This window comes from Peromyscus leucopus, chromosome 2 (genome assembly GCF_004664715.2).
Source record: "Peromyscus leucopus breed LL Stock chromosome 2, UCI_PerLeu_2.1, whole genome shotgun sequence".
Taxonomy (NCBI): Eukaryota; Metazoa; Chordata; class Mammalia; order Rodentia; family Cricetidae; genus Peromyscus; species Peromyscus leucopus.
This window is the reverse complement of record NC_051064.1, coordinates 152,248,365-152,262,073: the sequence shown is the minus strand read 5'-3', so window position 1 is coordinate 152,262,073 and position 13,709 is coordinate 152,248,365.

Here is a 13,709-nt window from a genome sequence, read left to right as displayed (position 1 = left end):
ACAGAGAGAGAGAGAGAGAGAGAGAGAGAGAGAGAGAGAGAGAGAGAGAGAGAGAGAGAGAGAGAGAGAGAGAGACGGGCAGAGTTGGAGAGAGGGTGTCATGCTAGAAGCAATGTTAGACAGGTGTCTCAAAGATGGAAGACCTGGGTGTCTGGAGTAGTTGAGAGGTATGGAAGGCAGTAGTCCCTCCAGCAGCCTCTGTGGAATGGAGGAAGCCCATGTGGTCACACCTTGATTTTAGCCACCTTGGCTCCTTCCTCCAGTCCTGTGTGAGAAGAAACACGCATTGTTTGATGCCACTACGTTCACAGCGGCGAGACCAGGCCCCCTCAGCACTGCACTCACTAGCACTGCCTGTGTTCATTCAGAAGCTCTTCCACTGCCCATGGAGACCAGGGCCACCTCAGCCACACCCACAAGTGTGGCTGACCCGAGTGTGTGTGTGTGTGTGTTGTACCCCAGCTCTTGGGCCTTGGGTCCCTGAACAGAGAAAGGTATGCAGGAGACAGGATCAGTGATGGGACATCTTCAGCCACCACTTTCCTTTTCGGGGTCTGTCTGCCCAGGGCCTGTTGTCTCACAAAGCTTCTGTCACCTATTACACAATGCTCAGACTTGACCACTGGGTATGGCTTGAGTTTAGCCAGGAGAGCAGGGCCACCATCTCAGGTAACGTTTCCCAAACTGGCATTTTGTGGAACTCTTGCTTCCAGGCTCCATTATGGTCACCACCCACTGACCTTTGTAGCTTATGACAGTGTGGACGCTTTCTTATTTTTATTTTTAAAATTTTTAATTTAAGAATTTCACACATGTCCACCCTTCGTGTTGGCTTGCTTTGTTTTGTGACCAGTCATGAATATCTGGGCCGACTGCATGGCTGTGAGTTAAGAGCTATCTGCTGGAGCCCACTGTGCTCAGCACAGTGCACACAGCCAAGGACAATGGTCCCCATCTCCCAGAACCCACCAGCGGCCCACAGTTCAAGCCCTCTCCCTTCCTTGACTCATTGCTAAGTGGGCTGGTCTTGCGTGGACCTGTGGGGGTACAGTTGAGGTAAGTTAATGATTACGGTAGTTGAGTCTATTCTGGGTCTCACTCCCCCACTCCCCCTCCCGAACAGTGTTCCCTGGGCCTTAGAGGGTGTGATATAGGTGACTTGTTTAGGATCAGGTCCTCATCTGTCACTTTTCTGCACCTTGGGCAAGTGAATCTCTGCATTTTCCACTGTTTGTTGAGAGGAGAAGCATCTCCTGCTTGAGGCTGGAAGGTGCCCGTGTCTGCAGGAATACGCACAGAAATTTAGGAGGCAGTTTGCTATGTCAATGTAGTTAACTATAAGAAATACGCAAGAAAAAAAGAAAAAGAAAAAAAAAAGAAATACACTCAGGAGGCAGAGGCAGGTGGATCTCTGTGAGTTTGAGGCCAGCCTGGTCTAGGTATCAAGTTCTAGACAGCCAGAAATATATAGTTAAGCCGTGTCTGAAAAATGAGGGAGGGAGCAGCAGAGAAAAACAGACAGATGGACAGACAGGAAGGAAGGAGGGTGAGAAGGAGGAGGAAGGAAGGAAAAGAACCCTCCCACATTGGTGTACTACCTCTCCAGACCTGGCTTGTCAGTGAAGCTTGTGCCAGATACTGGTGTCCCTTCCCCTGTGGACTGGGTCTTGAATTGATTGAATTGAGTCAGTTCAAACAGTTAATCCACTGTTGCACAGGTGGGATATCTTGCTTTCCAAATTTCTTATGGTCCCTTTATCCAGTTAATCCTCCCCCATCACACACCTTCATCTCCCAGTCCCCTTCCCTCCCTCTTTACCTAAGCCTTTCCACCCCCAACATTCCCCTCTTTACTTACTTTCTTTATACCTATGCTCTGCCATCTCCCACCTCTAAAGGTACTTTTTAAAAATCTCCAATGGTCAGGAGTATGAGGTCACTTTCCCTGAGATGACTAGGTGTGAACAGGACAGGTTCCCTCACGAGCATCATGGGGAAATCCCATGATATAAAGAGTGATACTATTCTTTAAAGGAACCTGAATTTGGTTCCCAGTACCCATATTGGAGAGCTCAAAATCACCTGCAACTTCTGTTCCAGGGGACTTGACCCCTTCAGCCTCCAAGGCGACTACACCCACATGCACACGCCAACACATGCATGCTCATAATTGAAATTTCTTAATCTTAAAACTGTATTCTTAGGGTCTGAGAGAAGCCCCCCAGAAAGACCAGCAGTCACGGATGCAATTTAGCAAGAGCGTTTATTCTTTCCAACAGTTGGGGTGGCAAACAGCAACCCCAAAGGGGGCGGTCGCAAGCTCCTTTTAAGCAGAGTTAGGGGAATTCCAGGGAGGAGGGATTAATCTGGTGCTGATTGGTGGAGGAAAGATTAGACTGGGAGCTGATTGGTGGGAAGCTGTAGTGGTTAGGGGCCCATTGGTGGTGGTGGTGGGGTCTAGTGTCTAGGCGCTTGTTGATGAGAGGATAGGGAAAGTTGTCTTTAGCTATCAGAAGTCTGGGGGGCCTGCTGAGCCGGCAGAAGTCTGGGGGGCCTGCTGAGCTGGCAGAAGGTCTTTGGGGGCACCTGTTGATTGGTTGCCCCTAGGTTGTGGTTTTCCTGAGAACTGCTTGCTCAGCTCCAGCCCGTTCTAGTGAACTGAAACTAAGGCCTGGTCCATGCCAGGGCTGCTAAGGGAGCCTGTTATGGCCCTGGTTTGGCCACCCGGTCCTCTCAGTATCAGGACAAAGGTTTTGGGGGAAACAAGGGGAACCTCCCCATTCCCACAGTCTACTTTTTGCAAAGCTTCAATGGCACATGATAGTTTACCAATATAAAGTATATCCCAATAGGAGTGTAGTAGGAAGACCTACAAAGTCCTTTGACTAGTGGTTAAGAACATGAGGTAGAAATTCTGAATTTAGCACTCTGGCTGCTCATCACCCGGGTCCACACCAACTGGAGCTTGGTGTAGGTGTGAACAGGATTTGATGTGGGTGTGATCAGGACAAAGGCATGGTGCCTAACATTTAAAAGTACAGGTTCTTCGCTGCTGCCAGCACATGGAGGTGTGTTATTGAGATGTCAGGGTTCACAGGATTTATTTTGAACTATTCAGGCGAGGATGAAAAGCAGGGAGAGAGATGGTACCTAGGTGTGAGTAGGTGAACTGTACCATCTTCTGGCTTAGTTTGTGTGCTTGGGACCATCAATAGGGGAGCAGATATTGCAGAAACTACCTCCCTGTGATTCTTACCTCCTGAGCTTGTTTCCCAGGTAGTGGCAGTCTGTCCTCAGGTTGGTCGCCAGCAGTAGGGGATTGAGAATATAAGTCTACACAGTACTTGTAAGCCTACTAGCTGGTCCCCAGACCCAGGGCTCCCAGCCAGGCTCCACCCACTGGCTTAGAGCTGGCCACACAGGCCTCCCAGCTTCCGTATCTCCAATGTCATCACCTAGGCAACTGGGACGCTGCTGCCACTGCCCTGCCACTGCCCGCCTGCAAATCACGGGGCCTCCAGCACCTCTACCCAAGTCTACAGACCCACCCAGGGCCCAGGCTCAGCCAAGGTAGGCAGGGGTTCTGCTTGACTCCCAGCTCTGGATTCAGGGTTCTCTTGCTGTCCCCCTCCTTCACGGGACAACAGCCTCAAGGTGCCAGCAGGATACAAAAGCCCTTCCCCACCAACTCCCACCTGGTAGCCCAGAAGGAAGGCACTGGGTGAGCAGTGCCCCATAGGCAAGCTGGTGGCCAAGGCAATCTGAGAAGGCACTGTCTGTGGCTCTGGTGAGACAAGGCGTCATGGTGTGGCACTTTGGAAAGTCGTCTGTCCTGAGTGGACTTCAGGGTCTCCCATAGCTGGTGAGGATGGGAACAAACGTGGTTCTGGTGTCTCCACAGCCTCCACCCCTTGGAACCACCTGGATTTCTCTTTATTCCCTGCCCAAGAGACACCAAGCAGCTACCCGGACCCTCTGAGGCCATGTCTGTCCTGCAGGATGTTACCACTGGTCTGAACTGACTGGCTCTCCTTAGCTCCCTCTCCACTGACTACCCTTGGAGAGTCTTTCAGCCTGAGACTGTCCTGGGCTTCATGGTCCTCACATGGCCACCCACAGGCTGGTCTGAATGTGGACAGGGGCCTCAGCAGGCCCGTCCGTCTCCTGCTGTTGTCCGTTCGGGCTGCTGTCCTGTGAACAGCAGGTGAATGTCCCAGGAATGCAGATTACATAGGGTCCTACCAGGGTGAGGTAGAGAAAATCCTTCACAGGAACTGTTACAGCGAGGCCAGAGGACGTGTGAGCATGCACATGTGTGCATGCACATGACCACCTCCGTTGTGTGGTGCATCGTGAGGCAGTGTGCACACGTCGGTGAGAGGGTGGGTGGGAAGACAGGGCATGGGGGGGGAATGTATGGTCCACACCCTAGTGTCTTATCATCAATCCTTTCAATAGGGTCTAGCCTTGGCTCTGGAGCCCAGACGGATGGAATATTGCTTGAAAGAGAGATGTCTACCTCCAAGTTTTAAAGACAGGGTCTCATTCTGTAGCCCAAGCTAACCTGGAATTCATTGTATTCCAGGCTGGCCCTGAATCCTAATCCTCCTGACTCAGTCTCCCCAGTGCTGAGATTGTGAGCATATATCACCACGGTTGTCTTGGGGATTTGATTGGTTACTTCAACTGCTGGTCTTGTTAGCATTCATTATAGGTCACCCTCATAGGTCTCATGCTCTGAGGCTCTCGTACCTACAGTACAGAATGCTAATAGGACCAGCAAGAGGACACAGGGTCCCCCTGTGCCACACGTGGCCAGTGACATTTCCTTGGGTCCCAAAATCTGAACTCCCAACAGACCGAAGATCAAATGAAGATACAGTTCCTTTTTACTTGTCATTTTAATTTTTAATATTTATTTTGTGTGTATATGTGTATGAAAGCATGTGAGGACATCCCAGAGATTGAACTCAGGTCATCAAGCTTGGCAGCAAGTGCCTTTAACTGCTGAGCCATCCCACTCAGCCTCCATGGGAGCCTTTTAGACCTGGGGTGCAAATGGTGAGGTTTGACCCCTAGTAGCTCACTCCAGGGTTCACCCATCCTTCTCTGACCTGCAGGACCACTTGATCACACTAAATGATTCATTCTGCCACCAACGTCTGTTCACTGGGCACCAACTTTGTGCGGTGCACTCACCAAGCCATGGTCAGGTCTGTTCTTTGCGTCACATGGGCTTCTTCCCCTGTAGCGGATGCCATGACACTCAGGGAGCCAGGGGATGTCCAGAGACCCTGGGAGGTGAGGCTCTGCAGCCATCCCCAGTCCTGCAGATGACAAGCAGGATTCTGCTCTCAGGCAGCAGAGAGCCTTCCCTTGCAGCCTCGGGCCTGAGACAGAGGATTCTGATGTGTTTGGCTCCTTGTTCTATCAGGTTAAAGGCCGCCTGGAACTTTCTCCAGGAGTGGGTGAGTCCTTGGAGAGGTGGGTGGGACAGAGGGTGCCTCCAAGAAGCCACCTTCCACATCCAAAACCAAATGGAAGCTGGACCGTAATGACCCACAGGTGGCTGACTTACAGACACAGAACTATTTTTCACCTTGGATCCTTGGTAACAACCTTGTCCAGGAATCTCCTGAAAGCTTTGCATGGCTCATTCATGCAAGGAAGGTGTGGCAGCCTAATGTAGGGACTTGAGAATCTGGGCTTCACACACAGGAAGAGATGGGGGCCCCTGAATTGGTGATTTGTTGAAGGTCTTGATGCTGGTCAGTCCAGAGGTCTGAGGGTCAGGGTGTACACTGGAGCCTCTGTTTCTGTCCATGTCCCCATCACTGACCTCGGTAGCTCTCCTTGCCCTCTCGGCCTCTGTCCTCAGCAGCGATGTGATGTGCCTAGCAGCTGAGCCTCCCAGAGCAAACCCCAGGCTCTCGAATGATGGTGACCAGCACACAAAGGGACCATTTGCCCACTGCGAGCAGGGTATAAATGGGTTCAGAACAGGGCAGATTGAAAGAACAAGGGTGACTGGCAGCCTGGCAGGGAGTAGGGCTGTGTGTCGAAGAGCTGAGACATAAGGGGGAGGCTGTGACAACTCCCATGAAGAGGGCACTCACCCCACTGAGACTTGTTCTGGCCACCTGTACAGTGTCTAGACAGACACCTCCCTGATGCAGGCTCCCATCTCTCCTGTCCCTCAGCACGAGCCCTCCTCTGTGCTCAGCAGTTGCTGCACCCCAGTCCTCTTTCCACTCCATCCTTGCTGGCCTGAACCAGTCTTGCTACCCAGTTCTCCCCACCCACGCTCCCTTGGAGTTCCTCCTCTAAGTTGCTGCTGCACACGGCCAGGGGAGGTCTGCTCAACTGCACTGGTGGTACATGGTGGGTCACACCAGCAAGCTCCCTTGAATTGCCCCACCCCCACCCCCCTGGTCCCTTCAGAGGAACTCACTTCATCAGGCCTGTCATACCTCTGACCCCCACCCTCCAAATTCACCTGTCCACTTGTTTCCACCCACCATAACTGGGAGGCATAGGGTGAGAATCCAGACCCGGCTTCCCGGTCCTTCTCCCTGGCACCCAGCCTTTGGTATCATCACAGGCATCATCCATTCTGCCTCCTGGGTAATGAGCTTATTCCTGACTCACCTCTTCCATGAGATAGAAATCAACTCGCTTTTTGAGGAGTCTGTGAGTAAGGTCGTGCTCAGCAGGCTTGAGACAGCTTTCAACGAGGGCTGACACCAGAGCTGCTGTGATGGCGCAGAGACCAGATGAATGACCTGTCTCAGTCCGCAGATGCTATTTCTCACCCCGCCTTTCCCTTACAACAGGACCTGACTTATTCTTTTCCACTGTGACCCCAATACTAAAGGCGTTGTGACTGCTGGGCATTCAGCATCTGCTCTGTGCAGGATCATCACTCCGCCCAAAGCTGCCGCTTCATGGTCATTCTCTTCCCTTCACTTTATGGGGGTGGACATGACAATTCATAACCATCCCTTTACAGATGAGAACACAGAGGCTCAGGATGAGCATGCCACCTACCCAGATTCACACAGCCGGAGAGTGGCGGAGGTAGGCTGTGTAGACAGAGAAGAAGGGACCTTATGTGCCTAGCAGGGCTGAGTGTCAGGGTAGAAAATGATGGGGTTAGATGCCATGTGTCCCACATGAGCCCAACATGTGGGTGGAGAAATAGGGGCAGACGGAAGGTCTGAGCATGTCAGCATTGGATAGGGGAATCCCTGGATGTCTGCATGTGGGCAGGGCCTTAAAAACAGGAATGGGGACTTCCCCTGAAAACGTGGGAGTACATACTGGAAGCACTGTCACCTCTAGGGAGGTGAAATAGAGGGCAGCGGTCAAGAGCTAGGCACTAACTATGTGCCCTGAGTGGGTGACTCAGCCTCTGGCTGTTTGCTGGTTAGTCAAATAAGATGCAGGACATACTATTCTTGGCACATCGAGGAATTCATGCTGTCTCAAGGGGTACGGGTCAGCATCCTGCAGTATTCATTTCATTTGGTCTTGTCTGAGTTCCCACATGATGCCAGGTGACTTGGCATGGGTGGGAAGTTTGACCAACTATTGTCTCCTTCAAGAAGTACAGGGAACCCTGGGTGACCTGAGATGAGGGGTAGGGCTTCCTCCAACCCCATTCCCATTCCATGGCCGATGGCCTCAGCCCAGGGAAGAGAAGGCAGCTGCTTCATATTTCACATAGCACACCCCACCCTGCAAGGAGTGGCTAAATCCATCTTCCATCACCAGCATTTCCTTCCCCTAGCTCGGGGAGAGGGCAGCCGCCACCTGGACACCAAGGACCACCTGGCTAGGGAGCAAAATGCCAGGCTGAAGGTCTGGATTCTCCCACCTGTGAGGTGAGCGAGGGCATTGCTTCACCCAGTTTCCAGCTGGGGCAGGACCAGCAGGCCAAGGCAGTTGCTGCACTCCCCCTGAGGAGAGAAGTACTTCTGCCTCGCACCAGGTGGGATCCCAGTCTCTGCCCAGCATACTAGGTGAGAGCAGCTCCTCTTCTAGAAGCAGATTGAGAGAAACAGGCACCTGGCACCAAGGCTCCAGTGTGGTCAGGTTCTTGACTTCCTGTGTCTTTGGGCTGTGACACAGCCCAGAAACACTGTCATTTCAGGAGGCATAGTCCCTGGCCATGTCCCTGAGACTGACACGTGCCCTCTGCCCACACTAGAATCTCATGGGTACTAGGGTATTTTATGTTCCCTGGAAGAAGGGACACTCAGTGACTGAAATGGGTTCTGGAGGGCCTCTCTTGCAGTCGTCACCAACTTACTAGGCACTTGTGACTTCAATTCCTCTGTTCACTGAAATTAACTACTAGATGGGAAATGAGCCACTGACAAACCACATTAACCATGACATTATGTAGATATATGAAGACAGGGATGACCCAGGCAGGGTGGGTTCCTCTGGGGCTTTTCCCTACTGACCTGCAGAGAGAAGACCCCTGCCATACCCAGGAAATCCAGTTTCTGTATGGGCCCAGTGGTCCTGCCATGAGTCTTCAGTTAGCATCCCTGGGCTCTCTCTGTGGAGGATGAGGGGACCCTCTATCACCCAGTTGTGACAATGGGACTGTCCCCAGCAGGTGTAATTATCCCATGGGGAGTGACTCCAGTGCAGAGTTGCCAGACGTGTGTGATAAGCTGTGTTGTCCTTGGTTCAAGAAGGGTTTGCTCTCTGGATGCATTGTTTTCCTTCTATAACCCTCTTCTCCTCTGGTGTCCTGGGCACTGCAGGCCTGGCTGATGTACCCCTTCTCAATGCTTGTGGGGAGTTCATGGGGTGCAGCAGGTGCTGAAGTCTGAGTCTGTCACAGAGCATCTTTGGCAGCTTGCAGTGGTCCTGCCTCACTGGTGTAGGCACTGCCAGGCCTAGAAGTCCAACTAAGGAAAGAGAGGAGCTCAACTGAGGCTTCGAGGAGGTGGAGGAGGGGCTAGAACAGGGCCAGAGGTACCCCATGTCCCAGCCACGCCCACAGGCTGTGACATGGCTGCAGTGTGAACAGATGTGCACCGGTACAACAGCCTTTCACGATTCGGAGCTTCTGACATGACTGGCCAGGCAGCCCAGGGCTCCTCTGGGGGTCATTGGTGCTTCTGCCCTCAGCAAACACCATGTGTAATTCAGCCTACAGTCTTCCTCTGAAGATCCTGGGCCTCCTGTGGCTCCCATCACATGACAGGATGCATACTCTTTCTTGAAAAACTCAAGTCTTCAAAAATCTACAATTCCTGGACGAGGAGTTGGCTGAGTGGGTAAAGGTGCTTGCTGCCAATCCTGACAGCCTGAGTTCTACCTCTGGAACCTGCATAGTGGGAGGAGAAGTCTAACTCTTGAAAGCTGTCCTCTGGCCTTTGAGGTATGCATCTGCACGCACCCGCGCACCCGCGCACACACAAACTGTATTTTTTAACATACATACTTCCAACAGTGAATTTACACTTTCCAACTTTGTTGTAACTCTGACAATAGTTTTTCAAAGCCCATCACTTTTCCATCATGACATATAATGTTTTTAATGGCTTGCCATGGTTACAAAATCTGTTCCTATGGCTTCCAGTTCTTGTCCCTCTACTGAACACATCTCCAAGTTAAAGCATTGTGGAACCTACGGAGATGGCTCAGTTGATAAATTAATGCCATGCAAGCATGAGGACCTGAGTTCAGTTCTCCAGCACCCATGTGACCCTAACACTAACCAACCCTAACACTAAACCTTACCAACCCTAACCCTAACCAACCCTAACCCTAACCCTAACCCTGTAATCCATCTGTAATCCCAGTTCTGTGGAGGTAGGAGACTCCTGTAACTGGCCTGTAGCCAGTTTAGTTGAATCTGTGAGCTCCAGGTTCATTGAGTGACCCTGTCTCAAAAAACAAGGTGGAGGGGCTGGAGAGATGGTTCAGTGGTTAAGAGCACTGGCTGCACTTCCAGATGACCTGGGTTCCATTCTCAGTGCTCTTATGGTGACTCATAACCATCTATAACTCTAGTTCCAGGAGATCTGGCCTCTTCTGGCCTCTGCAGGAAGCCACAAGGAATACATGTGTGGTACACAGACATACATACAGGCAAAACACATCCCTGAACTCACATACAAAATAAAGTGAAGAAAAAATAGGGTGGAGAGCAATGGAGAAAGACCCTCCCCACCATGTTGACCCCTGGCCTTCCCGTGTACACACACACACACACACACACACACACACATAAACACACACACACACACAGGTTACTGGGGATGTAGATTTAATTGAGAGGATTTAACTTAGAGTTCTAGGGTTGATTTACTGGAGTGCAGACTCTGACCTGCTCTCTCACCCTGAGGTCACACATACCTGAAGCCAGGGCTCCAGGAAGCCCCTTTGATTGGCTGCTGTAGTGGTCAGCATCGCACACTCCTGGGGGTGGCAGCAGAGGCCGGTACTGCAGTCTGACTTGGGATGAGAAGGGAGAGCAGCCCAGCATCCTGGCTAAACATCCACTTGTGGTAGGTGGGAGCATGGGGAAATGAAGGAGCCAAAGCTGGCCAGGGTAGGAAGGGAGCTTTGCGGGATTTGAGGTTCAGGGGGAAGGCAGTGTGAATTGGAGCTAAATGGGTGTTAGCTTTGAAACTACATGCTGGTGCCCTCTATCAGGGAGTCACCAACAGTGTGTCCTGACCAGCTCCAGGGAGCTGGGTGCAGGAGCCCTTGACATTCCTCTCCAAACCCCGGCCCTCAGGGTGCTGAATCCCAGAGTGTTTTCTCTCCCTCTCCCTCTCCCTCTCCCTCTCCCTCTCCCTCCCTCCCTCCCTCTCTCTCTCTCTTTCATTTTCTCCCCCTCTCTCCCTCTCTAAAGAGAGAGACTATAAGCTATAATGTAATGAGATTGGGTTACCAGCTGTGGGAATTTTGTAGAAAAGAAGGAAGAGACAAGGCTGGATGGTGTAGGTGGTCTCCCTGAGGCTGTGATGGTCTCTGAGTCCAGATCTGGATGCTAGGAAGGAGCCTTTAAAGACTTGTGGGCTTGTGTAGTTTGTTTGTTTTCACTCTTTATTCTTTGCTCTTTGAGGGGCCCACCACCCAGCTCCAAAATAAATACGCATGGAGGCTTATTCTTTCTTTTGAATGCCCAGCCTTAGCTTGGCTTATTTCTAGCCAGCTTTCCTTAACTTAAATTATGCCATCTACCTTTTGTCTCTGGGCTTTTACTTTTCTCTATTTTTGCATATCTTTCTTTACTTCTTACTCCGTGGTTTGCTGTGTAGCTGGGTGTCTGGCCCTTGGAGACCTCCTCCTTCTCTCACTCCTCAATCTCCTCTTCCCAGATTTTTTCCTCCTTTTTATTCTTTCTGCCTGCCAGCCCCACCTATCCTTTCTCCTGCCTTGCTATTGGCTGTTCATCTCTTTATTAGACCATCAGGTGTTTTAGACAGGCACAGTAACACAGCTTCACAGAGTTAAACAAATGCAACATAAAAGAATGCAGGACAGCTTTGCTCATTAAAACAAATGTTCCACAGCATAAACAAATGCAACACATCTTAAAATATTCCACAGCAGACTTGGGCAAGAAGGCACGCCCCAGCTGAAAGAACAGAAGGGCAGAGCCTAATACCAGCATCTGGTTGGATGTGCCTTCTTCTGTGTGGATGCAGGAAGACCTGGCAGGCAGGAGGTGTGGAAAGAAGGGCAAGTGTGTAGTGGACACAGAGTTGCAAAATCTGCTGAGCTCCCGGGAGTCTGGTGCCCGCAGATAGCCCCTCCCCGACCGACCGACCCTGGTTTGTTTCCAGGCACTGGGTACCTACCACTTTTCAGTCTCCCTCTGCTTGTCCTGGCCATGAGAGCACAGGGAAACCCATGGTCTCCCTGCTTCCCCGGAGGACTTGCCATCTTCAGAAATGTCATTGCTGCAACTGAGGAGGCCAGCCAGCATGGGTGGCAAGAGGTAGGGGTAAGGTGTGGAAGATGGAGGTACCAGCAGGGCACTCCTGGAATATCCTATGCTGGGATACCCAGACCCCAGTCCAGTCCAAGGCTCTTGCTGCTGTCTTCCCAGACTATATCCAAGACAGGACCCTGGAGGAGCATGTGCTTGGGGTCCTTCACCTGACAGGGAGTTTCAAAGTGTCATTCCTATCCTGAGTACTGGCCATCAATGGGTGGCAAGAGAGCGGGGGAGACCATCTAGGGCCATGTGATCATGGCATGACTGACATCTGTTCCAGATGCTGCCATGGGTTTCTTTTTTTAATTAAAAAAATAATAATAAGAGATGTGAGCTAGTGAAACGGCTCGGTAGGTGAGGGTGCTTTTTGCCAAGTCTGATGACCTGAGTTCAGTCCCTGCACCCCGTGTAGTAGGGTGAGAACCCAACACTGAAAGTTGTCCTCTGACCTCTGCACTCACACCGTGGTACACATGTACACACATATACTGCACCGCATGTGTATAAATAAATGTAATTAAATAAAAATTTAGGGAATGCCCTGAAATTCTCCTAACACATAAATTAGCATTGCTTTTGGATACGAGGTCTCATGTAGTTGAGGCTGGCCTTGAACTGATGCCCCTGCCTCAGCCTCTGGATGGTTGAGATCGCGTGCATGTGCCGCTGCTGGCTTCCAAACAGCATTTTGAAGCTTGAAGCTCAGCAACCTCCATTCATCTTGTGGTGCAACCACTTCTGTGTGGCCCCAGCATATTTAACCCCCGAGGAAACCTGGCACCCATAAGCCTTTGATCCCCAGTGCACCACCTGAGGCTAGCACCCCCAAAATGCCTTTGACTCCCTTTGTGGATTTCCTGTTCTGTACCTGTCAAAGCGACAGACCCGGACACTGGGTGGCTCAGCACTGCTTTCACAGTTCATATGCATTGTGGGGTTTTGATCAGCGGCTTGTCTGGTCATGGCCAGGTGCCACCTAACATGTGCTTGGCCATATCAAGCCTGTCAGCTCCTCTGCTGATGTGTCCCCGGCCCTCCCCCCATCTGGCTGAAGTGAATAGCACTGCCGTGAAGAGCCTTGGGCTTTGCCGTCCGTTTACTGTGTGACATGAGCCCTGTCCTTTCCCTTTCTGAGCGTGGCATGGGCAGTAAAAGGGAGAAAGAGAGCAGGGGCCCCGGGCAGGACTCCCACGCCTGTCCTCTTGGGTCTGAGGGTGTCGGCTTAGCCCAGCTGATCTTCACACCATTCATTACCCATCCACCAGCCTGCTGGCCAGCCCACCCTGACCAATGGCTCCTCACCAGAATGGACAAGCCCCCCGGAACTGGTGAAAGCAGGTTTCTTCCCACCTTCTGTGCTGATTGGCCAATGCTTTGTCAAAACCTTCATAATTGTGGTGAATGGGAGGTCGGGAAAATTAATTCTTATTAGTGAAGAAGAGTATAGATTATTTATTCATCCCTGGGCTTATAGTTTTGTGGCCCGGGGCAAGGCGCTTTACGTCTCAGAGCCTGTCTCCTGAATAGGACGGGGCTGTCCTGTGCCATCCTCCCTTGATGGCTGAGCCTCCACCCTCCGGTTTCTCTTTGCCTGTGCTCAGCTGGGCCCCTGTACTGGCCCTCCCAGCTTGTGACAATTCTCTGGGGACCGATGGCCTGGCGTGTGCCATCTCTACGTGTGCCACAAACCTCTATGAGCAGCCACCTGCCTAGGGTCAGACAAAAGCGACAGATC